Raw genomic sequence first — 27,177 nt, 5'->3', positions numbered from 1 at the left:
ACGAAAGCTTCGAGGCTGCGGCACACTGGATCGGTGGTTTGTTTACGACGCCATGTTGCTTCTGAGTCGGCCTCACTGGCGTCTTCCCCACCTTGCGCGAGATGATTCGCATCAATCTATAAATATTCAAAACGAATGAAACATTTCAAATGTTCATTAATTTTTCATTTTCAGATTTTCACCGTTCAATACCTTTTACTGTAAAGTCAAATGGTTTGGATACAAACGTAATTAAAATTACATAGATTCATGTTATAAAAACTACATGTAGGACAACTTTAAGAATTTTTTTGCAGCCTGAGTAGGTTTTAATAATTGTTTCTTTTTATTTTTATTTTACTCAAACCTAGCGGGGGCCGCAGGACGTAGTGGAGCAGCCATCGGTGCGGCGCCGCTCACACCTATATTGCCTGTATTCAAACGTGGCGCAGATCGCCGAGTGAGGCTTCACAAGAAGCGTGGTCAAATTTACGCATGGCTACCCACGCTTACGTGCGCTATCAAGATGATGAGAGAAAGGCCATTGTTTTTGTAAAGTACATAAAAGGGTTCAAGAACAGTGACGACTTTGCATCGAAAGTCTACATGGTGAAGTGGATGAAGGAGACGGGAACGTCGGATTTGTATCGCGCCCGAGTTCTGCTGGTCGGAGGTAAGTCGAGCGGTGCCAAATTCTGGCGTATTAAGTGCGAATGCACTTTATAAGCGACCCTGAATTCCGTTGACCGCCGTCCGTCCACATAGCAACAGCTGCGGGTGCGCGCGCTCCTCGTTTTCCTTGGCAACGGGGGGAGATGGCACATACCCACGTGGGAGATTGGCCAGGAATCTCCTCGTCTTCCATGGCAACGGGGGGAGATGGGCGCGCGCTGCCTGGCCGCTGACATGGCACATACCCACGTGGGGGATTGGCCAGGAATCGGGCGTGAGAAGGGCTAATGCACCCGCTTAAAGGAGTACTGACACGAAATTTCAAAGCTGAGATCCGCTCTAGCAATCAAGTACAACGACAACACAAATACGTGTCTGTGCATGGCACATACCCACGTGGGGGATTGGCCAGGAAGGGCGTGAGAAGGGCTAATGCACCCGCTTAAAGGAGTACTGACACGAAATGTCAAAGCTGAGATCCGCTCTAGCAATCAAGTACCACGACAACACAAATAGGTGTCTGTGAATAAATGCATCTTTCTTTCTTTGTAGTTGTGGGTGTGTGTGTGTGTGATCTCTTTTTCGCGAACATTACCGAACCGCGCAAATTGAACTCCTGCATTCGCACTTTCACATTCTTCCCCTCGGGGAAATGCGGGGAAATTTTTTTTATTGTCAAGTCTGACACGCTTGTCACGCGACTAGTGTAAATAGACGTTCGGTACATATTAAAAACAGAGCAACAAAAACGAGGGAAACAATACCGCGCTCTCGTATATTGTGTGCTTTCCCCACGTGCTTAGTGCACCGCTACGGCGCGTCAACCGAACATTAACTTTGTCAACACGTGCACTGTAATCGGACTCTGTCTCATAAGCTGCTAGGTTTGCCATCGTGCACATCTAAAAGCGCCAGAATGAAGTTTGTGGGCTTCGCTTTGCCGAATTTTTTGTTTGGTTGATTCACGTGCATGAAAAATCAATGAACGTCTCTGAAATATTTTGGAGGAACGACTAGCTTGATTGAACACAAAATTCGCACGAGGGTCGCAATTTGGGGTCTATTTTAGTCTAAACAATGTGGGTGCCAGCAGTGTCGCTTTTTTTACCTGGGAAACTTCTTGGCTGTGGGCAGAACCTATGCCTCTTCTGAGGTTGTTTTTTTTACATTTATTTATCCGCTCAAAACAAAAATTAATTCGCCTGGCGTATATCTCCGATAGACGAAGATTGGTCTGCTATCAAGGCACTGCTGTGGAAAAGGCTAGCAGTTTGTAAATGGCAAGTTTTAAAAGGCAAACATTCAGTGGTTCGGCAGTATATATTCCTCCAAAAACTACAGATGGGTTGTTAACTAGAGTATACCAATTCTCTGCTACCTAATTATGCTTATTGATTTTTCAGGCACTTTAGAGTTGAACTTCTTATGGTAGCACTAGAGTACAAGTTGAATGCTTGCCGCTGCACCACAATTTGTTTCTTGTTTTCTTTAAGATTCTGAAGATGACTTGAAAAAAAAATTGTAGGTGGAAGAGTGCGCGTAAAGCGTCTCAGAGACGACACTGACGACGAGAGTGAGACGGACGGTCCTTGCGAGGTATTTGCTTTAAATGTGTTTTTGTTTTTTCTTCTTTGGCAAATAAATATTTCATGCAATTTTCACAAATTTTCTGTGGGTTGAAGGCGCCTAAGGCAAAAAAGCCGGCACCTCGTGCTGATCTCTTAAAAATATTAGAAAGAAAATCTCCCTAGCTTCCCAAGGTCGCATGCCTACAAACAAGAAACCATACAAGATGGGTAAGCTCAAGGATAAAATTGCTGAGCAGGATTGCTGAATTACGAGAGCTGCGCAGCATCAACAGACGTCTTCAGTTGAAACTGTTAAGCTGCAGCTGCAGTGGAGGTATGTGGAATAGTCTCCTGGTACGTATTCACAATACTTGCATGTGCACAGTTTAAGTTCATTGTATAAATTGTACTCTTGAAGTTGGTGGCAACTGTGCATTCATAAATGATTCGGTCCTGCCATAATTTATTCGCTGCCACCGGTTCAAACTAAGCTTGTTTGCAGGCAAAATGGGAGTGTGTGGCTACAGAAGAAAGTGTTTGAGCGGAGTAAGTTTTCATATGTAGGTGCTCTGCAAAGTTTACGTAATAGTTTTTTAAAGTCACGCTATAAGTAGGCAACCATTTATGTGCGATTCTTGTGCTATACCTAATATTTAATGTAAATGTTTCAGCAAAAATGACTGTAGGCTCCAGCCAACTTGACCCCGGCAAGACATCCCTGCAGCCAGCCTGGCTTATGCCTGCAGCTAGCCAGGCCCCCCTGCCTTAACCAGCAGCCAGCCTGACCCCCCTCCCCAGTCCCCACTGCAGTTAGCTTGGCCCCCCTGTCTCCCCCTGCGCAGAACCTGGCCCCTCCTGGAGCCAGCCTGACCCCCATTCCCCGCTGCAGTTAGCCCAGCACCCCTGTCTCCCCCTGCAGACAACCTCACCTTCATGGTCCCCCTTGCGGCCAGACACACCCCCCTGGTCTCTCCTGTAGCCAGCCTGACACCCCCATTTCTTCCTGCAGCCAGCCTGACACTCCCAGTCCCCACTGCAGCAAGGCCAACCCTCCCCTCAGCAAGAAAGGCCGTGTCAGCATCCAGAGCACGTCTTGCAGAAGACATGGTGGGCCATTTTTATAGCCAACACAGCCCACATTTTCGAAGTATGGGATGGGTCTAAACTTGGATTGTGTGCGTGCCCATGAATAATTATTCCCCCCGCTCAGGGCGCTCCAATCTGGTATTTTAACCAGTTATTGCTTGTTTTTTAGCCCAGTGTGCTCCTGCCAATCACCTCTCTCATATGTACTTTGCTGATTCCTCCTACTGGAGGTTGACATTCGCCAGGGACTCTTTGTGCCCAGGGAGACCTGGAGAGAAAATGACTCAATGTTTGTAAAAGACCTACTTGTGGCCATTTGGAGGCCGGCGCAGTGAAAGGGCGATCACGGCAGCGTCACCATAATCCCTATGTACATCCTATGTGCATAAGACGCTCTTGCTTTGCAGGCAAGCATAGCCCCCGTTTTCCAGGCCGTCCAAAGAAAGACCCGCTCACTCCTTGGAAGGTGTCCGTGATGCGAAGTAAGCGATCTTATTATTCTGTGCAAAATATATTGCTGGATTACATTGAGGTGTGGCAATATCTTCCCATGACAGCTACATTATTGTTGCTGGTATTAGACGCTTCAAGATGTTAAAAGGTCAGCGGACTCGTGCAAGAAAATGATGCCTTAAAAATGCATGAACAGGCCAACATTTGTATTTCTGAATATGATTTCTTCTGGCTAAATTACTGCCTTGCGTTGCTCAAACCAGCTAACATTTACGCAGAAATATTGACCTGTCTGTCCCTCAATTGAGCCACCGAGCCAAAAGTTAAGAATTCTCGGACAAGGCGCAAAACCATTCCAAACTACTACATCTAGTAGCATGCTTCATATTAGTAAATGGCCAAAAGTTACGGTCGTTTTCTTGGGGCTGTCTTGTTTGTCATTCGTGAAAATTCCTTTTTTCTCACAGACTGCTACAAGTATAGGTTTGACAAGCGGGAGTCCCCGATGACGTTCAGCCCATGGTCCTGAAGCAGCTGAACCACTTTATCGTGGAAAAAATTGCCGATATCTATCGGACAGCTAAGAAGTATGCAATTTATGACAGCTTAGTCTTCTTTGCGCATTTTTTAACAGTCATCCCACTTCCATGCGGTGTTGAAATAGTATTGCGGATATTAGATGCTTTTCGTCAGTGATAGACATTAATATGACTGCTATAAGCACTGGAAACCCCTTAATTTCACCAGACTGCATGTTAGTACAGGACTGAAAAGTAGTTCAAACATTTAATACCTGTCTAGGTAGGTGACGTTAAACAGTTGAATCCTGAGGCCTGATAACAGTGCTCATGCCAGTCTCGCAATGGGTCCCATGTAGTAACCACTTGCACAAATATCAGCCCAGTTAACTCCGGTTTCGCGTTGTGCAGGACCTTATATTCTGTTTCTTTAAACAGGATGGAGTGAGAGGAAGATAAAAGCCCAACGCAAGCCACGGAAGACACAAGCCATGTCCTTTCCATTTTTCCATTTCTAATGTTTCCATTTTTTCATTTTTAAGTCTTTCCATTTCTAATAAATATGCAAGTAAAACTTAACACAAGTGGTTGGAGTTGTTTTAGGCTTGGCTTTGTAAACAAAGTTGGTCATTCAAAAATAAATGGTCGAGTTTGTATACATAGGTATGGCCACTTTCTGATTGCCCGCATGCATTTTATCATCATTCCAAGCAGCCAATTGTTTTTTCCAATCGGTCTAATTGCTTTTCCCCAATTGGCCCAATTGCTTTTTATTCCCAAGTGGTCTAATTGTGTACTAATACACAATTGGAAAATGAGTGAAAAACAAGTGGAAATTCTTCATTTGTTTCCAATTGTTTTTTTAGTGGGCTGCACCTCCACTACCTAAGGTAACGTCCCAAACTAGGCACGAATAAGGATCAAGCAACCCCCAACCTACCGGCTTCAAACTGACTGCTGCGAAAAGGGGTCTCACCACGATTCTGACTAATGCGCCTGTTTTAAAAGCACTTCTTTCAACTGTGCGAAGTCAGAAATAACAACACACCTCACAGTAGACATCTTCGGAAAAGAGACTATACTCGGGTAAAAGTTAAGAACAGAAACGGAAGTTGCCACTGTGCCTTATCACCGCAGCCACTGTGCCTCATCACTGTGCCACTCCCCGCGGCACAAACCGTTCTTGTGATTTTTTGGACTTAATATGCTGATAAAATACTGCAGTAAAAACAAACAAACTACGTCACAAAAGGCAGACAATATCACGCATTCATAGAAATCTCCTTTGAAAATGCCCGTGCCCATTGACATCTGAACCTGTAGCCTTGGTGGAGTGATATCTACGTGAGCTATTGCAGTTCTTAACTTGTTCCTGAGTACAGCGATGATATTGATGTAGGCTTGTTCCAGGCTACATGCAAATGCAGTAAAAGCAACGTCAATTTGATGTCAAGCGACAGGGGAAAAAATGTAAAAAATTAAGAAATTGTGCACATCTAAGAACAAGTCTGCTATAAAATGAAGGGCTCTCCCACTGACCTCTACCTGCTCCTGTCTTGCACTGCCAGAGTCCACACTTTGCCCCCATTTTCATCCCTCCATAGAGTTATTGGCCTTCCCTTTTTCTAAACCCAAATCTCAGTAGCACCTGTGTTGCCCGGGTGGTTTAGCTGTTGCCAGATCAAGTTACATGATCAGTCGAAGTTTCTTTTTTTATTTGAACTAGGATATCACCTACTCAAGGTTGTTCCATTACCCATCAGGCTGACTTAAGTTTCCTTTCCAGTTGTTTAGCAAACCACCAAATTTCCGCTCGATATGCCGCCACCTTCTGCATGAATTGGTTGTATGGTGCTCTCTTTAGTGTTACAGGTTGCATATGTTTCATCATTTGGGGGTGCTTGCAGATTGCACCCCAGCCCATACCCGTTCCCCACTCTTGTTTTTTTTCTCGTGGTTGAGATCAGCGCTCACAACTGGTGCTTGTAGTAATATTATTCTACTAGTTCTAGCCGTTCATCACCTATGCTCAAAAGGGCACATTTAGCATGGTTATGATTACTTTAAATTTACTGATATTTACTACTAAATCGACATTCCTCAGGAATTTTTGCAGGTGTTCGGCAGACTCGCCTAACAAGACTGTGTCGCCTGCAAAGCTCAATTGGCTCACGCATTTCATGTTTACCTTATTCCTGTGTTTTCCCACGCAACCTTCCTGAATACCCCCTCTAGACACGCACGCTGTGAACAGTTTTGGCGAGACGGTATCACCCTGTCGCACTTCCATACAGATTGGGAATTTGTCGCTTTGATTGTGAAGGATTATCCTGCTCGTACATTCCTTATATATCTCATCTGGGAGTTTTATTTAGCTCTCCTCTAGTCTCTGGTTTTTCAATGCTGTCCCACCACAATTTCTGCAATTCACCTAGATCATACCTTCTCTTCCACATCAATAATCAAACTGGCTTCAACTGTCAGCATTCCAAACTGTGTTCAGGGAAGCAAAATTTATAAAATGACTTCTCCACATCAAAGCTTTAGTCATTATGTCAAAGTCCTTTAGTTTTAAGACAAGCTGGTTGTCATGCATGATAGGTATGCATTACTGATGCAGTGGCCAGCCATTCACTGCAATATTTCTTTGTCCCCTAATTATTCTGCAGGACAGCAACAGCGAAAGGGGAGTGGGAGATGCCATGGCCTCATTGGTTACCCTGAACTCCATCAAAGAGAAGGGAACAAAGAACAGCCAAAGAAGCTGCACATCACTGATGCAGGTCATTTCTCAGTGCCTCCAGAACCCAGACCTTGAAGACAAAGTTGCACCATGGCTGGAGGCAGCTTTGGGACAAATTCTTGATAAGCTCAGCGTACCTGAAAGTGCATACTGGCATCCAGTGGCAAATACTCCAAGCAACAAAAAATTGAGAAGCAGCTCAGATTTCTTTCTACTAAACGGAAGCCTAATCATGCTGCACCCGGAGAAATGGCCAAGCCAGCAATAACTGAGCTGAAAGCTGTACAAGATTTTCCCAAAGCTGCGGGTGGGTCTGGTGGACAGCACGCAGCATTTTATCACACGTACTAAAGGGAGCACTAGTACTAGAGGTCTTTAAACTAAAAAAATGAACCCTGAAATTTTTATTATGACCAGCAACATGTTTAGTTTATTTGCATAAAAGGAAAACAATGCAAACTTATTTAATTCTTTACGTTTTTTGTTCTTGACCTGGTACAATGCTTAAATAATTGCTTTTGGGGTTTAACGTGCCAAAGCCACACCTTCGCTAAAGGCGCACTGTAGTGGAGGGCTCAGGATCAATTTTGACCACCCGGGATCTTTAGCGTGCACCGAATCTCGACCACACAGGCGTTTTCGCTTTTCGCCTCCATCAGAAAAGTAGCCGCCGCGGCTGGGAGTCGAACCCGCGTCCTTGGGCTCATCAGCACACTATAGCCACTGAGCCACTTCAGTGGGTCCCAGTTACATTGCAATGATGCCTAAATGGTTTACCCAATCTCATCTCCACAAGCCGCAGTCGATCGAGCGATCGGCTTAGTAGGGAGGTAGTTTTTATTAGTTTTATGCCAATTAGCAAAATTCAACAATTACAAAATAAAAACGTAGAAGCAGCAAATACTCTAGAGTGCGCAAGACAGGTGTATCCGCGTGTATCCTTTGCACCTATCAGCCAGAGAAATTGAATTGAAATTGACTTTTGTAGATGGCGCACGGGTTGATGGGTGTCTGAGCGTGCAGAATTATTCACATGTGATTGCCCCTTTGTTCTTCTTAATTCTGTACAATTTTATTTGTTCTTAGCTTGTTTTTAAAAAGAGTGTCTGTGTAATAACTGCAGTTGTAGTAGCGCACTTGTGTTGTGTCCTTTCACAGTCCCTGTCCATTGTTTTGCCCTCAACTGTTCGAGCCATGAAATATCAACTAGGCCAACCCGTCACGTTACTAAATTATGTAGGGTTATCAGTTTTGGTGAGACTGCCCTGGACTTTCAAAAATGTTGCGGGTACCTTAAAGTCCCTTGTCAAAAATGATAGCCAACTTGAACAGTTTTCCATCCCTCTTTGTCACTCCTTTGTTTTGTCTGTATACCTTCTAGCTCCTTAATCACCGGTGATCTAGTATGTAGAGAGAGCAACACACTTATCTATAACACAATTGTCATACTTCTAGCCTCATCGTTCCTCGCCCGAAAAGGATATAAAGAAAACTACTATGGCTCGGCGTTCTTAAATCTTACCCACCACTTTTGGCCTCATGTTTTCTAAAACCTTGTTTCTGCCGTTTTAAGAGGTAGTTCAGTGAAGACGAACTCGCTGTTATAGACAAGTGTGTGCCACGTGCACTGTACTGTTTTGTTGTGTGCTGGGTATAGGGACCGGGCGGCCGTTGTATGGCACCACCGTCGTTTCAGCGAACAGCGCCGCTCGTGGTGAACCGCTCGTCAGTGGAATACCGGTGGCGGTCGGCGCAGCGTAGTTGTGCATGGCTTTCTGTCGTTCTGCTCCGGTACGGCTTGCAAACCGGAGATAAACACAACGACGTTTTTAAGAGAGGTAAGTCTTGAAAATATAGGCGACCTTTACGAGGCATGCCAAGCGTTTGATTTACACCCATCCTTAGTAAGTACAAATAGCAGACGACGCTCAATGCGCCAGCTGTATGTCAAACTGGAAGTGCAAGTCCGTTCCTGCGTGCAAAGATTTCACGCCTGCGTGCAGTTTGGCGTATCGAGGAATATATTGCAGTTAAATGCTTGTGCAAAGCCGGTGTGTGCAGTGGATCCAGGAATGCTGCGGCGCTGGTCGTTGGCAGTTGATGACGAAACGGCGTCGTGCACAAGAGCAAGACAAAGTGTGGGGGTGCCTTCTATTTTCCCTAAAAAAAGAAATTGCGATAGGCGACGCTTCGCAACTTCATTAACCTCGGCAGAAACGTGTTTAATTTTTCAGGAATGCGCTTACTACGGTAAGCAGGAATTGTTTACGGGATAAATACCGCACGATAGTACAACGTCATTGCTTGCCGTGGAAAAACATTGCTTTACAAGACTTGCAATCGTTGCTGGATAGTTGGTAAACGGTTTGTCAAAAACAATTCCTGCGTGGGTAAAGGACGAGAGACAGGAGGGCGTTAAAAAATCTCCGTCGCATGGCCCCGCGCGAGGGACACGAGTAAATGCAGAGCATTGGGGGTGGTCACGTGGCGTAGGTTGTGGTAGTTGGCGGTGGTAGTTGTAGTTGTTGTTGTCGTACGGGTGCGTCGACGGCGCTTGAAGGCCAAGTACGACGAAATGCATGAGGCGTTGGAGCACGGGGAGTTTGCGAGCTTGGACAAGTTCCTGCGCGCCTTCGACGTGCGGTCCGGGAAAGAGTACTCGGAGATTCTGCGGGCTGGCGCGTCGCGTCCGTGCGTGCTTCACGCGAGGACCACCGCAGAGAAGCGTGTGAACGCGTTCAACCCGTGGATCGGAAGGCTTCTCGACTCCAACATGGACCTGCAGATCATCTTCGACCACTACGCGTGCGCGGCGTACGTCGTGGACTACGTCAACAAGACCGACCGCGGCATCTCGTTCTCGTAACGCGGGGTCCGCCGCTCGCCGCTGACCTATCGAAGCCGTGTCTCGCTCTCGATTCGATGGATCCGCAGCTCGACGCTGACGACTGGCGGCGGCCTCTTGTTCTCGACACTCGCGATCGGCCGCTCGACGCTGACGCTTCGCCGCTGCCTTAGCGCGCGCAGTAGAGGGAGAGGAGGTAGCACCTGCTGCTGCAACGCCTCTTTCAGCGCCGAAGCACGCACATGCGCGCCCGCACCTGTTGTTGAGAGCGAGGAGGAGCGGGGGAGGCGCGCACGTGCTGGCTGGCTGCGGACGCCGATCGCCAACGGACGGGTGACATAAGAGAGTTTTAGCTGGCCGTTTTCGACGGTCCGCTCCGGTATCGGCGGCCCGTTCAGCGCAACTGGAGCCGATGCCGTTCGCGGTCAACCATGCCACGCATGCGCAATGGCGCTCCCGCTTGGTATCGGACTGGAGCGGGCCGTGAAAGACGGTCAGCTAAAACTCGCTATTGTGAGTTAAAGAAATGCTCTGCATTTAAAACCTGCCCTCAGTTTCGCAACTGAATACTGCGGTCGAGTTTTACAAGCTGGCACCTACGCCATAGCCTACGCTTGAAAATTCATGCACCCCTCCGTCTAAAGAAGATGGTGGTTTATCCCAAAGCTTTCTCGTGTGGGTTTTCTTGGTTGCCTTCTTGATTTAAGCTTTGACTAGCTGAGCTTTGAATTTGTCCAGCACGTCGTTTGGTCGTTTGATCGCAGCGTCTTTGACTTTGACCCTTTCCGATTTTATTTCGCACGAAGAAAGCTTCGCGTCCAATCATCGTCGTCGTTATACGGAGTACTGCACGATTTTTCTGTTTTATTTTGCACGTACAATTAATTTGTGTCTCCAAATCCTAACTGCATCCAGCGTGTCGCGAATGCGTCTGTGCTGGAGGACTGGGGCTGATGAACCCTATTTGAAGCAACTAGTCGCGCATTTTTGGTTTCTTCACAAGGCGTTACACAATTTTTTAGGTCCCCATGCAAAGAATACTTACGCATTGTAAAAGACAGGCTGACGTTAACTCTGCCACGTTTTTAAACTATCGGTGCCAGCCTTTATTCCACGCAGGTGGTACAACAGGAAGGGGAGGAGGAGGTGGTTTGTAGCTTGGGCTGTTGGGTGGTTGAATAACTTTGGCTCCTGGTAAAATGACCACTACAAACGTGGGAGTTCTGCGTCGGCTCTCGAGAGCCGAAGCGGAACTCCCACGTTTGTAGTGGTCATTTGTCATAGTGGTCATTGTAGAGCCTGATCAGGCTCCCATGCGGTCAGTGTCTCTCACCAAAATCAAAAGGCACAAAGCTTACGATTACAGAAAGTGTAAACTGCCGCGACGTTTCCAACGGCCACACGGTAATCGATCTCGTATGTAAGTGCATTTCTCTTCAAACCACACGTATCGAGGTATTCCATCGTTAATGCTGGCGTAGAAACAGGTGAAGATAATTTAAAGTGGTAGAAATAAATACTAATTTATTCCTACTCAACGCGAAGCCAGGCGCAGAGCGCAGCAGAAAGCGCTCATTTCAATGTAGCATATTTCCAAACTTAGAAGCCTGTAACAAGTTTACGTAGCCTTTAGTCCATTTAAGAAAAAATTAATGGTAATAATAGTAGCTTTATTCGTACTGAGAACAGATGGACCCAAGCGTAGATCGCTGCAAAGAGCCCGTACCCTACTTTAGAAGCATCCGACAAGTTTACGTAGCCGTTATTGCATGTAAGAACCAAACACATCTATCTAGACTTTGTTTCACCGCACATATCCGCTCACAACACCACCAAAACATTCAAAGCAGCGAAGAAAACACTGAAAGAACAACGGGAGGCTACGTAGTGCAATGCACCGGCTCATTCCACTAACGAGGGGAGCGCCGAGTGGTGGCGCCACCCGTCCAGCTGACCGGTCCCTATAGCAACGCCCCAAAATTATTTCCGAGTAAGAGCCTTAGGGGTTGCGAAGTCTTTCATCGCGTGACAATCCCTAGAGTTGACTTTAGCCGTACGAGTGCATACTAAACCAATGCCGTGACAATATGCCGGCGAGAGACTGAAAAAAGCTCGAGAGAAAGTGAGAGGAAACGGCGTCGCGAACAAGGTATAAAACAACGTTTGTACCTTTCAGTTAAGGAACACAGATAGCGAGGATGTGGTTTTAACGTGATGAATGATGATCGCTACAGCTCATCAATTTTCTTGGTGCAAACATTTTGCTGTAATTAATGCCGAGGCAGCCAGTTGTCTCATCCGCGTCGCTGGCTTCCTGCCTAGCTAATGTGTGCTGCGTTTTTATTCGTTTACATTCAGGTTGAGCAACCAGCTTGTCTGCGAAGCACCAACAACTGGCATTATTAACAGCTAGTGTCAACGGATTCTAACAGTCATTAGATGCTGCGGTAAGTTTACAATGATCGTCCGTCTAATTTGTCCTCGCAGGTCGAGTGTGAAACCTCGCGACAACAGTCTCGGGGCGGGACAGCAAAGAAGGAAGCGTAGAGGTATTGCAAGCATTGAATCGTACTCACCACACACCCCATGTCACATCGCTGGAGATCCGTTGGTTAACCCGCCGCTGCTGAAAACGACGACCGCACATACCCTACAGGAAAGCCGCCAGCACGGGCACGACAAAAAAGGGTAGAAAAAAAGCACGCATAAGGGTCGCCTCACGGGCAAGACAAAAAAAGAAATAAACAAAAAGTACGCATGCGGGCGCAGGGATCACCACCGAGCAGTGGTCTCGTAGCGAGAGTAGACTCACGTTGTTTTTATTGTGTTTTCTTTGGAATGTCGCTGTGGCGAAGCTCTCGTCGACCCTCCCTTTTCGAGCTGGCTGTGCTCGCTCGCCTGTTTGGCGGAGTTCGCGGAGCGGGTACTCGGCGTTGACGAGGAATTCCACGAGGGTTTGGAGGTTTTCCGCTGCGTGAATGTGCCCTGTGAGCGCATGCGAGACCGGTTGAATCCCATGGAGCACTTTACCAAGGATGAATTTATGTCGCGGTATCGCTTTACGAAAGAGACCGTGGTGGAACTGCTGAGATGCCTCCCCTTCGAAGAAACCACCAACAACCGCGGCCACCCACTACCCCCTGCACTGCAGCTACTGGTTGCGCTACGGTTTTATGGTGCTGGGACCTTTCAAGTGGTGTCGGGGGACCTCGTGAACGCGTCACAGCCAACAGTCAGGCGTGTAGTGAAGCGTGTGTCGGAGCTCATAGCGGCGCAACTATTTCGGAGCACCGTAAAGTTTCCTGCGACTGCCGATGAGCTGCGAGATGTCTGCGCAGAATTGTATCGCATCGCGAAGTTTCCGGGGGTAACGGGGTGAATTGATTGCAACCACGTTTGTATCAATTCACCTGGTTGCCCGAACGCTGAAGTGTACAGAAACCGAAAAGGATACTTCTCTATAAACGTGGAGGTATGTGGTACTTTATTGTCTTTGTCTTCCCAATCACCGCGTTGGCTGCCATGTATCGCAAGCCATCACCTTGTAATTAAGATGCCACACGTATTGATGACACGGCTAGCGTAATCTTCTCACAGTGTGTACGATCGCCGCAGTGAAGCGAGCGCGCGTCGTCTGCTCCAAAGGGCCGCTTTTTTATTATTATCATTGTTTGAGCCGCGTTGCAAAGCACCGCCTCTCTCCAAGTGGCCGCATCTGTTCCTCCCGCATGCGTTCGGCCGAGCGGGCTCATTTTTACCGAGTTTGCCGTGGTGGCATTACACTTACACACGCAACACTTTGTAATTTGAACGTTATGTCGGCTTTGAGCTGCCGAAGAGTGACGAACGAATATTTAAGCGCTCACTGAGGCGGCAATTCAAGGAGATGATATGCATTTGCACCCGCCCATACAGACTTCCGCTGCACATCATCAGTACTCCTCGCCATGTAATACGTAATACTGGTACCCGTGTAATTTTAGTGACAAGGAGATGGTCATGCGCGAAGTGAAATATCCCCCTATTTCATAAATACACGAATGTAGCTGTCCTGTACTAACGGCACAACCAACGCGGAGACGCCAGCCAGCGCCTGCTTTGTGTGGCGAAGACGATGTAGAGTTTCTTCTTCAGTGATATTGCGTGTGCTGGGACCGTGGCCATGTGGAAACTCAAGCTTTTGCTGCTATACTGTCATCCGTCACCATCACGAACATTTGTTTTCACAATCCGTGTTAGGCGTCGTCGTTCCTTAAAGCTAGCATTTTTTATCCCATCAATGCGTTGCTGTGAAAGCAACCCGTAGGCGGCTCAGCAAGAGGCAACCGTTATGGCCTTCCCTTTGACGTGGCCAGGGCCTGTCGTTATTTTCAGTAAACACCCACCTATCTTCCTTGCAGTCTCTGCCACAAAACTCTCACACTTCGTGCTCATCTTCCGCTTCGCAATATCTTACGAAAACAAAATCACTGCCGGCTGGAGAAAGTCCGGTAAAAAGCGTGGTCTTTTTCGATTTGTATGTCGTCTAGAAGGCTTTCAATATTTTTACTGAGGGGCATATTGCCATGTCATTGTATACTGTGGAGAGATATTATCCCTGTGCTTAGCAGTCGTAGATTTTAATGGGTGGGATGAATGCTGTGGAATAAGTCAGTTTACTTTAGCACTTTTTCAATGAACAGGGACGGAATCAGGCTACTTGTGTGGTGCTCTGTCGAATATCATTGAACAAATATCAAATACATGCCAGAAGAACATAGTGAATGTGCGCGTTATATATCCTCCTGAATAATTGTGCCGGGTGGAGGAGGATTAATCTTTATTTGTCGACTTTTTTTCAGGCTATCACTGGGCCAAAGCTGCAGTTTTTTTACTTGGTTGCCAGCTGGCCCTGTTCCGTGCACGACAGCCGAATTTTCGACAAAAGCCACGCACGTATGCTGTTTGAGACGAAGCGGCTGCCAGGGGTCCCCGTTGGTGACGCAGGCTATGCTTCCATGCCATTCCTGCTGACACCTCTGACTAACGCAGGCCCGGCTAACAGCCCAGAAGCCAGGTGCGTGTATTCAGATACGGTGTAAAGAAACGCAGCAGTACGTCAACATCCGCACTTATGTATGCGCGTTTATAAATTCGAATATTAGTTAGCTTGTTGTACTTCCAAGTTGATTCCTATAACGTTGTACAACTCCCAGTGACAATCATATCAAGGAATTATTATTTTTATTTCTGAGCATTGCCGTAGCCGTTTTTATACCGGTAATGATATCGACCCAAGAATTGCTTCTGGAGCAACCTTTTTGCACAAAACTTCAAAAAACGCACATGAACCAGGCAGTTATTCCAGGAATTGTTTGGATGAACAGCCGAACCACTATCCAAAGTTACCATTCCAGCATGTACTGTAACAAACAAGTAGTCTCACGGTTTTTATGCTGGTGCCTTAAAATATCAAGACAGCATTTAGTCGAACACGACTTCCACTACTGTCGGGTAAATTTTGCAAAATACAAGCTTATCATAGATGTGTTTGCCACAGGTACCAGGCCTACCACATCCGGACCCGCAACAGCATCCAGAGAGCGTTTTCAGTGTGTAAGCGCCGATTTCCGTGCCTAAACATGGGACTACAACTCCATAAAGAAACTTCCGTGACAGTGATGACCGCTTGCGCAGCTTCTGCACAACCTTGCCGTTCTGGGAAAGGACCCTGAGCCACCTACTATACCTGTGCAGCAGCACCAAAGGTGGCAGCCACCAGCAACTATGCCTATAGGGGACACTCTCAATGTGGCACGTGCCAGGGTGAGGCTCATAGACACGGCCTTCCGCTGAGCCTGTTAGCTTTGAGACTGCAAGAGTGCGAAACGCTGCAAGAATTTTCATTGTCAAACACATTTGCGCACATCTTTCATATGTTCTTATATACATTTGTTGCTGTGTTTTATACTTTCACATGTGACAAAAAATAAAGCGTTTCAAACCCAGCATTGTTTTACGACAAGATGAGGTGAAAAGTTCGAGACAGTCACGAAAGGTGTGCCTGTATTCACTTGAATGAACAAATCGCTGTTGTGCTCAGTATTCATTCACCATTGTGCAGAACAGCTTATAAAAATTTTGGCATAACACGTTGTTATAATCATAGCTTCTCTATGACTTGTGTACACCAGAAATGCTTACTATTTAAAAACATGAATGGGCACATCTTTGCATCGTTCAAAACAATGTGCCTGCACCCGGCCGGAAGTTTAATGAAAAATGTTTGGAAAAGAATCAGCAGTAATTTCTGCATAAAAAATGCTGCTCAGGGTAATCTTTCGTATTAGTCAACATTTACACTAACACTGGAATTACGCTTTCACTCAGACTCGAGCAGAAAAGGGCTCAGAAATGTCCACCACTGCTGCTTCTGCTCGGTGAACAGATGGCTCAGCCAGGTGGGGAGGAGCCACTGCTGTTGAAGAAGTTGCCTGGTACACAGGCACTGTGAAGCGATCATGGCGTGCCCTCGGTCCAGGCAAAGGCGTTGTTGCCTCAGCTGGAGCTTGTAGAACTGTGACATCTGCAAAGTCAAAACACAAAGCCCATGGCCTCTGTAGTGGCAGGCTTGCTGCGTAAAGCAAAAGCTAAGCCTAAGTTAGGTCACACAACCATGCAAATGGAAGGTCTCATTGCATAAGCAAAAACGCAGGTATTTTAACCAGCTGACACAACAATCTTCAGCCATTGGGTAGAAACAAAAAATTCTGGGAGACCTACCTCCCCTTGGGGCGCAGCGATGTAAAAAGCATTACGGCTGATTTATGAAACTGATATGGCACTACTGTGTGTGCTTCCATTCTTTCGGAGCTGTGGTTGGTGTATACGATGCAGAGTATATCTTTGTATACACCGTATGGATTGATTTGTAAAACAAGTGTCGCATAGAAGGCAGGATGCAATTCTGTGCGAAGTAATAACATAAAGCCTACTACGCTGACACATGTCCAATGGTGCACATCTGTCATTTCATGGCTGTCATCCCCATCTTCCCTCTGCGACTATTTCTCTCTCTTTCGGTTGCTTGTACATTCAATCTTGTTTTTACACATTCTCAATTAGTGGGAGTGTGCTTTGCAACTGATGCAATTCCTACTTGTTGAATTACTGTGCTGTGAAGTTCCTCCAGTATTACTGCGTGTATGTGAGAAAAACGTTCCTTAGTTGAAGGCCCGGACCCCTTTGGTACATATAGGTTGATTAGTTAAAATTATCGAAGTATGATGGTTCACAGCTGCGGTGTCCATCTCGCATTGTGGAAGACCCTGGTTCAAGTCACCAACAAGTTCAAAATTTACAGTTTTATTTTGAGCTAAAAATTACTTTAGGTATAGTTCTTGTGAAATGTAGTTTTAAGTCGAGAATTTCTTAATTCCCTTTTTGATCATTTCGCCACTGAGACCTATTTTTGAGCACCATGGGAGGAGGATTTTGTAGCACAATAGTACATTTATGTTTCTGCACTAACATGCAGAGAGTAAAAGTCATTGCAAGGTGATTTCAGTGAAGCTGCAAAACTGGTTAAGCTAAACTGTAGCACACGCCTATTTGGAATGCCACCTAGCAGTGTAGGCAGAAACAATCTTTTTCTCATACCGCCCGGAAGCCCCACCTTCAACTAATACTTCTTGCAAAGCTTCTGTATCCCAGAATTACACCTGTACTTTTGTTCGTCTTAGCATAATGCAATTGTGACTGCAAAAGTGCACATAAATTAATCGCCGTTCTCGACAACGCACAGCATGAATTATTAACTCTTCGTGGGTGAAGTACTTATGACAATGAGGTTATATAAAATTATAGATACTACTAACCTGCCTCAACTTATGCTTAACAGGTCCGTATATACTCAATTCTGCTATGCTAAAATACTGTAGTTACAACAGCGACCTTTGATGTGTGTTTTTTATCACAAAGCGTGTTTGCAAACACGGCTGGGGCAAGGTTTTGAAAAGCAAGGCAGCAACTCCCAAGAAATGTACTTCCGCAAGAGCGCTACACAGAGGTATTAGTCTTACATTCGTAACGGTATATAAGTGGCTAGTGAATGCAACACGAAAGTTGACTTCGTTGACAGTTGGTGCATTTTAAAAACTATGAGGAACTTTAATGCCAGTGCTATGAGATTTCTGCTAAAGTGCGATACTGAGCTGGTGTAGGTTACCTTGCAGCCCGTTATTATAACCCATTTTGTGGCCAAGGCATAGGTATGGTTCATCAAACTGCAAAACTTCCTAAAATCTGTTCACATTAGCACCAGAAGTGGAATTTCCTTACATGTATTTAAGATATTTGCCCAGAAAAGCACTGCAGGTACATTTTTTCTGAGGTGACGTGAAACAGTCTACACGTAAATGTATCAAAAGTACATCTCTTTTACATCGAAACATCTAGGGAAGTTCACTATGATGGTAAAAGTGAGGGCTCTTTTATACAGTCGCTCACTCACAAATGACACATCTGCACAGCGTGCACGCAATTAATGCACAGCTCTTAAACCGATGCACTCCAAGTGAAAATTTTTTATGCATTTTAGAGATAATTTTAAAGGGGGAATAGACAAAGAATAAGTAAGGCCTAGGTTTTCAGAGTGAGCAATTTGCGAACCTTAGGTGTTAGAGGCACAGAGTGTCCCGTAGAAACAGCAACGACGTTGACTGGTTACGGATTATGTTCTTTTCAACTCAAACTTTAAGTACTCAGGGAATATTTAGCTATGTTTTCATTCAATGGAATTGCCGAAACAACCTGTGACACTTACGTAGTACATGTTGACGTGTAAGTTTCACTGATCTCTTTTTACCATTCGTAACAGATACTGCTTCAAAGTTAGTGATATGGATGTAGCTTTCCTTCATGATCACAACCAGTGTAGCGCTTCTTCATGCAACCTAAGGCACTGAAGTTCACCTTTTGCACATGAAGTAAGGTGCCACTGAAGCACTTCAGCTAATGTCAGTGAGTAGCAGTGCAACCTCAGATGTCCAAGTTTCTGGGCATGTATTAGAATACGAGGCAGCAAATTTTTCAGTGAGCACAGATTCCTTATTTCCACACTTTGCAGTTGTACACGCACATGGTCAGTGGGAGGAAGTGAATTTCTTATTTTGACTTTTTTCATTACATATACACAATTCGTCTGTCATAAAAAACAAGTTTTGTGCTTGTTCTGCTAGCCCCAGTGTTGTTCCTTGTAGCACGCAGACTTTCAAGTGCAATCAGTACGTAGTCTTTCCATGAACAAAACTTGTGTTGAAAGTGAGCGCTTTCCCTTTGACCTTTGTTATGGTTAGTCATATTGTTCCTCCAACAGTTTGATGCACATTTGCGAAGAAAACACCTCCTCAAAACAGAAACATTATCATCCACCTTCCATTAGCAGCACCCACAACTTCCTCAACTTCTCCTAGTAAAACTTCCTTTGACCCCTGCACTCACCCGAACTGGCATGCCCATGGCTTTGTAGGAAATGGGAGCCGTGGACCCGGTGATGCACTGTAGCTCTGCTACATTTATTCAGGTGCGTGCGCCCCGGCCAGAATTTAAGAGAGCGGCGTATACAATCGTTCGCCCAGCTACGCAGTCGTGGTCGATCTCTCGTGTTGCGTGGCCCTGCTGACACTGGCCAGGCACCGTGATAATGATTGGGCGGTGATGGTGACAATGGCGATGGTGTCGCTACAGCTTCAAAAATGGCAACACGTGGCCATGACAGCACTGCCTCACCCTGAAATCCACCGTCGCTGTCATTTGGGTTTTCCACCTGCGTGTCAAGGTGCGGAGCAGCAGCGCCGACTTGGGGCAAAGCTGGGCAACTGGACGGCAGGTCCGAAATAGATTGCCTGCAGATGTAATGAGCGCATGCGAATTATCACTAATGTATAGGAATTTCCGTATTTTTTCTACAGTTGTACACATGGCATTCTTTTAGTTTGCTGAGTTCATGCAATAAGTTCACGATTCACATATGTATGCACATTTTAAAAAGTCTTTTAAATTTTGCTTGCTGCCCTCAAGGGGGCATCAAGGAATGCTCGCTCACTGGTGTAGTAGCAACTAGCTGTAATACCAATTAAATTTATGTTGACATGGAAACGCACAAGACCCCACACCATAAATAAATTAACGAAAAAGAACTTATTGTGCGGAAAGTGTTCAATGCACAAGAGTCACATAGTCCATCCATTCACATTTGATTCAGAGTCATCCCGCTTTCTGTCCAAAAAAGCTAAGTGGTGGCAGGTTGCACCTGCCCTGATGTCCAGGTGCAACCAATTGAGCGTAGTTGTTGCCACAACCTTTATTTTGCTTTTCCCCCATTGTTTATGCTGCAGCTTGTGACATGACAAAAAAGGGTCTGTTTTTATGTTTTCTGCTTTCATCATACCTCTCTAAGTAGTTTTGTACCCACACCATCTTAATATCGGGTGTTTTTTTAATTTTTTCGAGTAATTGCTTGAAGGAGGTGAATTCAAATACACTTTTGCGGTGATTTGGTGAATCAATGCTGCGTTTTCGAAAAGTTGTTACACTATTTTCTTCTTTTATTTCATTTTTAGCATTTTAATCTGGTTTTTGTTTGTTTAAGACTAGTTTGAACATTTTAAGTATTCTGATGTATGCTTTGTTTTTATGCCTGCGTGTGTGTAGTCCTTGCAGTTAAGGGACAACATTTCACCTCTGTAGATGGAGCATAGAGGCTACTCTGGCCACGAAAATCCACAAGTGATAGGTAATAAATACTATGATGCCTGTTGGTCTCACCTGACAATACGGTGGTAACTTACACTCCATACATATCAAGCTAACTACATTCGTCACATATGTTTAATTAGGTTGTCATCCTTATCTCAGCTGCTTAGCCCTTAATAATCAATTCATATTCGTGAATTGTTGGTTTGCCTTACTGCCGAAAGTTATGCGTGGTAGAGTAAGCGGCATTCATGCTGCTGCAGCTAAATCTTTGCAATTATTGAATGGATATAGTTTGCCACGCTTCAGGCATATTTGCACCCTATTTTTGACAGCCGAAGAATGTTTCAATAATATCGCGGGAGTGCAAACGCCTGGTGGGACAGTCAGTGCCTTATCACTGCGGCAAGCGGCGGAATGAGCAAGAGTATTTCTGATGCGTAGAATGATCTCGCCCGCTCGAATCGTCTACTAGGGTGTCCCCCCAATGGATATATACGAGGCTGATCATTAGCGGAAAGGTGTTGTGTCGCGCTTTCGGGAATAGCCTCGCAGACGACTTCCACTGGTGCGATCCTTCTACGCTATCCCACCCGCTCGTAGACGGTCCCGCAATTTTAACACATTCGTCAGCTGTCACCTGTGTAGCATACAAGTATACACGAGCTGTGGCAACGTTTTGAAAAATACGCATCCGCTGAGTGCGCGGCTATGCTTTGTGCACCACGCAGAAAGCGGCGGTCCGAAAAACAATGTCCTGCAGTGAAAAAAAACTGCATGCATGATTTAAAAGACCCTGAATTGAAAAGAAAAACAAGTTCCTCGAAGTTAACCCTGAGCAGATATTCGGCGCCGTGAACATATTTTTAAGTGTTATTGGCAAAAACAATGCATGCCACCAGAGATTACACTAATATTGACAGCGGGGTATCCACCTACATGCAATCCTCGACCTTCTATACGCGTACAAAAACACTCGTCGCTCTCACTAATGCCATATATAACCCTGTTGTCGAAGCTAAGTTTGCCTTGATTTTCTTCCCATTTCTCTGTCCATGGGCAGTGCGCAGTGTTTCATCGAATTTCGCAAATAGAGAAAACGATGAGGTACTTACCAGTGGCGAATCGTTCTCGGTTCTCTCCTGCCTGCGTCTTCTTCCAACGCCTCTTTTGGTTGTCCCATAGTTTTCTTAGTTGGGTGACTGTTATTGGCCTGACGCCCTCTTGTGCATTGTACCCCTGCGCTATTCTCTCCCACGTTTGATCCTTCAGTTTGTTCGCGAAGTTTGTAGACTCCTTGCTCTCGACAATGTCACGGCACCGTACGACCAGCGTGCGGCACATTTCGCGCTCGTCAGGCGTGAAAATAAACTGGGTTACAGCACTTTCCCTATCGCTGCCTTCGAAATCGCGGCTCACATCCGGAGTGGGGGCCTTGACACTCATGGGTTGTCCTCTGTCGCCATTGCTGTTTACGCTGCACGTGGCTAGACTAGAAAGAAAGCTTGAAAGCAGTAAAATAGGTTTCAATCTGTGGTATAGCCGCAAAGGACAGGAAGTGGAACAACATATCCCGGGACTGATATATGCAGATGACATAGTACTGCTAGCAGATAGCAAACACTGTACGCAACAGCTCACAATCTGCGGGGAAGAAGCCACTGAACTAGGGTTAGAGTTTAGCACAGCAAAGTCGGAAGTTGTAGTTTTTAAAGACAACGCCCGTAACGAATCGGTATTCGTTCAAAAAGCAGCTTATACCCTGGGTAACGGAATACAAATATCTAGGCATATGGTTAAATGAAGGTCAGGCGTATCTAGAAACTCACGAGGAGCATTTAAGAATAAAAGGCAGAAGAAACGCCTCTATCATGAAGCACAGAGCACTGTGGGGATATAACAGATATGAAGTAGTGAGAGGAATCTGGAAGGGAGAAATAGTACCAGCACTCACCTTTTCAAACACAGTAGTGTGTGTAAAATCAGAGATTCAATCAGGGCTAGAAGTAAATCAGAGAGCCGTAGGTCGATTGGCATTAAGAGCACACAGTAAAACAACAAATGAGGCAGTGCAGGGAGGCATGGGATGGGCATCCTTCGAAGTGAGAGAAGCACAGAGCGAAATATCTTTTGAACAACGACTTAGAAATATGGATGATCAGAGATGGGTGGCCAAAGTGTTACGGTATCTTTACATGAAAAGCGTGGACACACAATGAAGGAAAAGAACCAGAAGGCTCAGGACAAAGTATATGAAACCTGGAAGTGCAGGGAAAACGACCAAGGCAATAAAAAATGAAGTGAAAAAAACAGAGACAACGACCTGGAAAAAGAGGATGGATGCGAAGAAGTCCTTAGATATCTACAGGATCGGGAAGCAGGAGATTGCAAGGGAAAAATTATTCGATGATACCAAAGGAAATGCATTGCTTTTTGAAGCCCGAGCGGGTTGCTTGCGGGCAAAAACGCTTATCCGCGAGCCGGTACAGGAAGAGATATGCGCAGACTGCGGAAAATGAGCCAGAAGCCATGCAACATATTGTAACGGAGTGCAAAAGTATCCGTCCAGTCCTCAGTGATGGAGCCATCCAGCTTGCGGAACCCCTTTGCTTTAAGGTTAGCGGAAAAGTTAACTGGACAGCAGTAGAGGTTAGTAAAAGAAGGTTAGAACGTTGGTTGGAAAAGAGCACAGAACAATCTGGGAAGACATGCGAACAAAGAAGTGAGACTAGGACAAAATTTTCGTAAAAGTATTTTCTTTTTATTTTGACATTATTTTTTATTTATTTTGTTTTTATTTTTCGGGCGAGGTGATTGTACAGTGGCGTTGCGACTAAGGCCGCTGTGCGCAGCGCCACCCCGTTACAAAGGGGAAGCCCCTAAGCATCATCAGCATCATCATCTTATCAAGAGACAGGGGTACGCGACGAAATCGGCGGAGCAGCCGACACGAAAACGAAACAGATTTGTGCAGTGTGGCCAGACCATAAACAGTTCTCTAGCTGTGTCATTCTTGTGCTCCTCTCAATCAGAGAAAGTAATATCGCTTAACGTGCCTGTTTAATTCCGTAAAAGAAAATAAAAACGCTATATAGCTATACCTTTTAGGCCTACTTTTATTTTTTGACTACAAATTTGCAATAACCTCGCCCCCAGATGCCTTTCGCTGCTCCTCCGAAACTGAAATCTCGAGGGTCCCTGCAAACGTAGGATTTCCTCGGAGGGACGGCATCACCACGTTTATGAAATGCGTGGAGACCTCGAGTGGAGCTGTTGCCGTATCCTCCACTCGAGGGAGTGGAGGAAGCACTTTGGGTGGAGAAGGGATTCAAATTACGGGGTTTACTTTTTCTGCTAAAAAACAATTTTTTGTGAGCCACAGCTTACTACAATCAAATGACGCCACGAGAAAATACCAAAACTAGCTTTCTGCTGTGGAAAACGGAAATGATTATTCGAGAACTAAGCTTACGTTTGAATTATAATTATACTATTGTTCTAACCTTGCCTTTTCGGAGCCTCCGACACACAAAAGACTCCGCAGTCCGCATTGTTGTTCACAAACAGCAGATACTCTTTTGAAAATGGTTCAAGCATGACTGCAACTAATGCACAGTATACATAGGTGGATTACAAATGAATAACAGTGGATATGTGACAGTTCCTAACGCTCAGCTCTTACGCGTGCCTAAAACCTGTGTCTACAGAAGCTCTTCTAACTTTTCGTTTTTAAAGAACTGTTCATGTTTATGCACTTTATGATTGCTGCAATATGCTATCCACCATGACTGTTGGTGATTGATTCCATGTACAGGAGGAAAAGTAATACCAGAGCTGATTTTCAACGGTCACAGTCAATACTGTTTTTTGTTTGCAAGATTTTTTTGTGCAAGATACACTTGAAAATGTGTTTGGGCATGCGTACTTCACCATCTACTAAATTTTAGCTACGAAACTTTGTCTCAAAGATTCGAATTTTCAACTAGGCAAGCGCCATGGGCCTCACAAACATAATGTCAAAAGATTTTTGCAACCTACGTTTAATTGCTGTGGCAGCAACTAGAATGTTGGAGAATTTTCTAAGCGACATAAGGACATTGTGTGATTTGCTGTAGTACGAGAGCGTTGAGGATAGCGGACTGCCTTTTCGACATACTTAATGTGGCGGGATGTGTTGCCTAGGTTGTAGCTGGAATATTTTGGCGAGACACAATCCCTGGTTGATAGCAATGAAGTTTTGCCCAATAAAGAGATCTTCCGAGGTCTGTATTTTGTTTCCAAAAGGCCTTTGAAGGCTTGCTCTTCCTGCGAGGTGCTTAACTGTCCCGCCAATCCCGTCGCGCGCCGCACTTTGCCATGGGATGTTGCAAAAACGTTCCAGTAGGCCTGTATCTGTTAGTCACTTTCGTTGGGGCACAAGTTGAATTTTTTTGTTTTTGTATTGTGAAGAGCTGCCTCTGACGTTGTGAATCGCTCTTAGGTCAGGCGAATCTTTCTTCGAACATTCTATCAGCTCGTGCAGAAATGCTGACACTGATGCGGTATCGTGCTCCAAGCAGTCAGTAATGATAGCAAAGACATTACAGACAGACCTTCGGTGTCTTGTGAGCGTAGTACACGACTACTGGATGTATGGTGGCTGGCGTGTTCTCTTATTGATAAGACTGGGGTGCATCTTCAAATAGAAAGCTATAATTCTCCGCAAAGTCAATGACTGCTACGGCCTCCTTTTGCTGAGGTTTGCCTTCAGCGCTCGCAAGTGTTGAGCTTGCTGCTTACTAATAAAATGGTGGACCTTCAGGTCACTCAACATGGACAAAACGGTTTCAGAAAAATTTTGTGGTGTCATAACAAAACATTGCTGTGTGCAGCGAATGCCACCAATCCACTGTTGGACTCGGAGTTTGCTGTGCTCACTGCGAAACACACCGAGGCTTCGGAGAAGTGTCTCGGCGAACATGGTCCCCGGGAAATCGCCATACCTCCCAAAGACGCACGTCTCGCTATCGAGATCACACACCATTGTTCCCTATAGCTCTTCCGGCTTGTGACTAAGGCCACTAGCATGCAGCATCAGCTAAAATGTCTGATGCTACATGCACACACAAACGATGTGTGTGCCACTGGCGCCAGCAAGAACCCAGTGGGGGGAATGCAAACTGGCAAATGTCGAAAAGCGGCACCTTAGATTGTATATTCGTCTCCACTCTTGGCGCATATTTTTCAGGTTCACCAGCAAAGGCGTTTTTGGCGGCCGTTTAAAACGTCCTGCCTTCCAAGCAGGCAGTAGAAGATCGAAGATCGAGTCATCCTCAAAAACAGAATTATCGATGACTTGATATTCGCTGATCACGCGGCCATGTCTTTTTTGCCGCGCTCGTAAAGTGCCTTCAGCCGATTTCACTTTCACTGCTTCACGCACCTCCAGCTCCGACGCGCAAAAAAACGTCATGATTTTCTCGCCGGACCAAGAATGCGGCGCCAAGATTAGGAACTGAGTTCTCGTCTCTGAATTGTTGTAATTAGTTTGGTGGCCATATGTTGACGGCTCATCCAGGCCTAGGGGCTCACCCATTCCTGTAACCCAGACTTTCCTTTGAAGTTTCCGAAGTTTGGTTTCAGCGTAAGCTATCCGTCGTTTTCGGGGGTTTATCAGACAGTGCTTTGGGGGCTTTCAGATGGGGCTTTCTCAGACAGCGAGAAGGGCACCATTTGTTGCTTCGAAGCTCTTTGCTTGAAACGCAAGCTGCGCATTATAAAGGCCATTACAGTCCTCAGATGGCGATACATGGGCGTTTCGCGACGAATAGTAGATAAATATCCTGAAGTGTTCACACATTCGTTCTCCTGGAACGAGGCCCACAGAAGGACATGCGTCCACTAAGGCCAATGTAATTATTGTTGTTCCCTGGCGGTTTTTGACAAGGTGAAGAAGATTTGAACAGCATTTCGAAATAGCATTGGCCGTGTGCGTTTTAAGGCAGAGGTGTAGATGATGCTCGCACACTTTAGCGTCTTCATGTAGTTCACGCTTCGATTGCAAAGCGAGGAGGCGCCAACCTGTGTCACTTTAGTCCTGCACATCAGTAAGACGCTGGTGTCTGCAGTAGCAGGTCCGATGGCAGCCACTTGGACCGACGAAACAAAGATAAAGCATTCCTGTAAATAATAAAAACGTAGTATCTCTGTTTGTTCATGAGCGCTGCTTTAAAATACAGGTAGAACACAATTATCTAGGCCGCCCTGCCTAAATATTTCCGTCCAAGTCCAACCCTGCGGCAGAACGACTAAAATAAGCGGCTAACGTCCACTGCCCTTTTACTTCTTGGTAACTGTGTGATTTTCGATCTTTCACTTTTTTTACGTTTATTAGCTCACCGCTTAGCTTTATCTCGTGTTTCGTCGTTTGCACGGTTATCCGGTTATTATGCGTAATTCTCAGATGAGGTTTTTTTCTAGGCCGAAGCTTGTTATAAAAACATTGTTTATTGCTGTAAATACGATGAGAATGCACCAGCAGTGAACGCAGCAGTGGTGCTTTACGAGCTAATGTAGAAAGGATGTCATATGCTGCGATTT

General features: G+C 45.6%; 1 pseudogene; it reads left to right on the top strand.

Annotated features, from left to right (window-relative positions):
- Positions 1-585: 585 nt before the first annotated feature.
- LOC144172439 (uncharacterized) lies at positions 586-15,699 on the top strand (annotated as a pseudogene).
- Positions 15,700-27,177: the final 11,478 nt, after the last annotated feature.

This window comes from Haemaphysalis longicornis, unplaced genomic scaffold (genome assembly GCF_048455015.1).
Source record: "Haemaphysalis longicornis isolate Haplotype H1 unplaced genomic scaffold, Haemaphysalis longicornis Haplotype H1 scaffold_203, whole genome shotgun sequence".
Classification (NCBI taxonomy): Eukaryota; Metazoa; Arthropoda; class Arachnida; order Ixodida; family Ixodidae; genus Haemaphysalis; species Haemaphysalis longicornis.
The sequence above is the reverse complement of the archived record's forward strand: the minus strand, read 5'-3'. Positions and strand labels throughout refer to the sequence as shown.